Raw genomic sequence first — 3,758 nt, 5'->3', positions numbered from 1 at the left:
ATCCCACACCATTATGGAGCCACCACCGGCTTGGAGAGTGCCTTGTTGTCAACTTGGGCACATGGCTTCGGGGTCTGCGGTCAAACCCTACCATCAACTCTTACTAGCTGAAGTCGGGACTCATCTGACCAGGTCACGGTTTTCCAGTCGTCTAGGGTCCAACCGATATGGTCCCGAGCCCAGGGGAGGCGCTGCAGGTGATGTGCTGTTAGCAAAGGCACTCGCGTTGGTCGTCTGCAGCCATAGCTCATGAACGCCAGATTTCGCCACACTATCCTAACGGAAACGTTCGTCGTTCGTCCCACACTGATTTCTGCTGTTATTTCACGCAACGTTGCTTGTCTGTTAGCACTGACAACTCTACACAAACGCCGCTACTCTCGGTCTTTAAGAGAAGGCCATCGGCCACTGCGTTGTCCGTGGTGAGAGGTAATGCCTGAAATATGGTGTTCTCGGCACACTCTAGACGCTGTGAATTTTCGAAATACTGAATTCCCTAACGAATTCCGAAATGTAATGTCCCATGCATCTAGTACCAATTGTCATTCCGCGTTCAAAGTATGTTGATTACCGTCGTACGACCATAATTACGTCGGACGCCTTTCCCCATGAATCACATGAGTACAAATGCACTGCCTTTTATACCTTGTGTACGCGATACCACCACCATATGTAGTCTATAAATGCATATCGCTACCCCACAATTTTTGTCACCCCAGTGTAAATCTGATGTTAGAATCAGCAGCGAGATTCGATCCCAAGACCTCGCATTTATGAAACTACACGTTTATTTGTAGGCTGCGAACTGCTAGAACATTTGCAACCATAAAAAGTATATAAGCAGGGCTACAATATTCAGACTCGATTTCATAGGAAATGGTAGAGAGTTGCCTTTTCCTTTTTACATATGTCGATATCTTACTCCTGTGCTACACACCCTGTCAATATGAATCAAATCGCTGAAGGTAAGTTTGTACAATCGCCTTGTCAGCTCGACGTCTAATTCACTGCACATCACATTCGAGGTATGAACAGAAAGCGTGACTTATTGGCAACACAAGACATCGCAGTATACAGTCTGACACCTAAACATTTTCCCACCGCCCGCACTGAAAGTGTAGATTATGAGGTCTTCAAATGGTTCAGATGGCTCTGAGCACTATGGGACTTAACATCCGTGGTCATCAGTCCCCTAGAACTTAGAACTACTTAAACCTAACTAACCTAAGGACATCACACACATCCATGCCCGAGGCAGGATTCGAACCTGCGACCGTAGCAGTCGCGCGGTTCCGGACTGAGCGCCTAGAACCGCTAGACCACCGCGGCCGGCTTATGAGGTCTTGATTACTTCATTGGCTACATAGTTGGATGAACAAGTGACCGTAGCGGACACTCGTTACAAGTTTTACAAACAATAGTAGCTGATTTACAAAGCCTGTCCAGACATTGCAAGTTTAAGTTTGAATCTGGTAGATATTACAGTGGCACCGTGATTCGAGACACTACCACCCAGAATGTGTCTGACTCTAGAATCAGGAAACAAATACTTTAATATCCAGGCCAAAGTTCGAACCAAGTGTTAAAATTAATGGAATCACAGGACTTTCATGACAGTGCTGCGATAGACTTTGACTCTGCTCACATTTCTATAGTGCAATGCAAGGTTGATAGCAAACAGGTCACGCGCGCAGCTAACGCGCCGCGTCATTCTAAACCACAGCCAGAGCAGCGCCGTAAACAACAGCAGCGTGCCAAGCAGACGGCACGCGGTGTTCAACTTTGCCCTCAATGCTTCACGTCACACAAGCGGCATACGTGCCCCTGCCGTGGCGTAAAGTGCTTCCATTGCGGCAAGCACGCACGTGAACAATCAGTGTGTTTGCAATAGCGGAAGTCACAGAAACAATCTGCTTCTCATTCTAAGGGTCAGTCTATGTATGTCAACGTACGACGGCTTTCAATAAGTAATTTAACACTTTTTTTCTGCAAGCAGGTTGGTTTCATTCAGGATTACAGTACACCATATTATTCTTTACTGTTTTGGCTCAAAATCGTACTTTTCGTCATAATCTCCTTTCAATGCGTCGGCCTTACACCACCATACTGGGAGGGCCTGTATGCTTACATGGTACCACTGGTCATTCACGTATCGTACAGCCCTTACGGCGTCTTCCATGACCACCAGCGATGTACGTCGGCCCCACATAATGCCACCCAAAAACACCAGGGAACCTCCACCTTGCGGCACTCGCTGGACAGTGTGTCTAAGGCGCATGCGACACTCATTGGTGAAGAGAACGTGATGCTAATCCTGAACGGTCTATTCGGCATGTTGTTGGGCCCCTCTGTACCGCGCTGCATGGTGTCGTGGTTGCAAAGGTGGACCTCGCCATGGACGTCGGGAGTGAAGTTGCGCATCATGCAGCCTATTGCGCTCAGTATGAGTCGTAACACGACGTCTTGTGGCTGCACGAAAAGCATTATTCAACATGGTGGCGTTGCTGTCAGGGTTCCTCCCAACCATAATCCGTAGGTAGCGGTCATCCACTGCAGTAGTAGCCCTTGGGAGGCCTGAGTGAGGCATTTCATCGACAGTTTCTGTCTCTCTATTGCTCCTCCATGTCCGAACAACATCGTTTTGGTTCACTCTGAGACGCCTGGACACTTGCCTTGTTAAGAGCCCTTCCTGGCAGAAAGTAACAATGTGGACGTGATCGGCCGGCCGTTGTGGCCGAGCGGTTCTGGGCACTTCAGTCCGGAACCGTGCTGCTGCTATGGTCGCAGGTTCCAATCCTGCCTCGGGCATTGATGTGTGTGATGTCCTTACGTTAGTTAGGTTTAAGTAGTTCTAAGTCTAGGGGACTGATGACCTCAGATGTTAAGTCCCATAGTGCTCAGAGCCATTTGAACTATTTTTTTTGGAAGTGATCGAACCGCGGTATTGACTGTCTAGGCGTGGTTGAACTACAGACAACACGAGCCGTGCACCTCCTACCTGGTGGAATGACTGGAACTGATCGGGTGTTTTATTTTTTTTATTTATTGTATTCCGATTCCCCCCAGATGGGGGAGGGCGGACTGGCAGCAGCGTAATGCGCCTTTCTGCAGCCTGCAGATAAAGTTAGAAAACATAATGAGATATGACAATAAAAAGAGGTGAGAAGACGGTGACTGTTTAAAACTGGAACATTTCGAAAAAGTTGTGAAGAAAACAAAACAAAAAAAAAACAGAGGTCAGTGATGCTGAGTAAAAACTCATAGGAAATAGACAGGCACAATTAAAAAACACGGCGACAGTCTGGTTTCTGTTAGGAACACTTTTAGAACGGGACGCACAACACTCACCACTCACAAAAAACACTGCACTATAGAGTACGAAGGCAGATGGGTATGGGGGATGGGCGTAGGGAGGACTCGGACAGATGAGGGGGGGAGGGGGGTGATCGGCTGTCGGACCCCCTCCCTCCGTCTGATAGGCTCAGCTCATGCATGATTGTTTACATCTTTGGGTGGATTTAGTGGCATCTCCGAACAGTGAAAGGGATAGTGTCTGTGATACAACATCCACAGTCAACGTCTATTTTCAGGAGTTCTGGGAACTGGGGTGATGCAAAACTTTTATTTGATATGTGTACATTGGAAAATTCATAAACTGCAGCCGGTCGGTGTGGCCGAACGGTTCTAGGCGCTACAGTCTGGAACCGCGCGACCGCTACGGTCACACGTTCGAATCCTGCCTCGGGCATGGATGTGTG

This window comes from Schistocerca nitens, chromosome 3, assembly GCF_023898315.1.
Source record: "Schistocerca nitens isolate TAMUIC-IGC-003100 chromosome 3, iqSchNite1.1, whole genome shotgun sequence".
Classification (NCBI taxonomy): Eukaryota; Metazoa; Arthropoda; class Insecta; order Orthoptera; family Acrididae; genus Schistocerca; species Schistocerca nitens.
Note: the sequence above shows the minus strand (reverse complement) of the source record.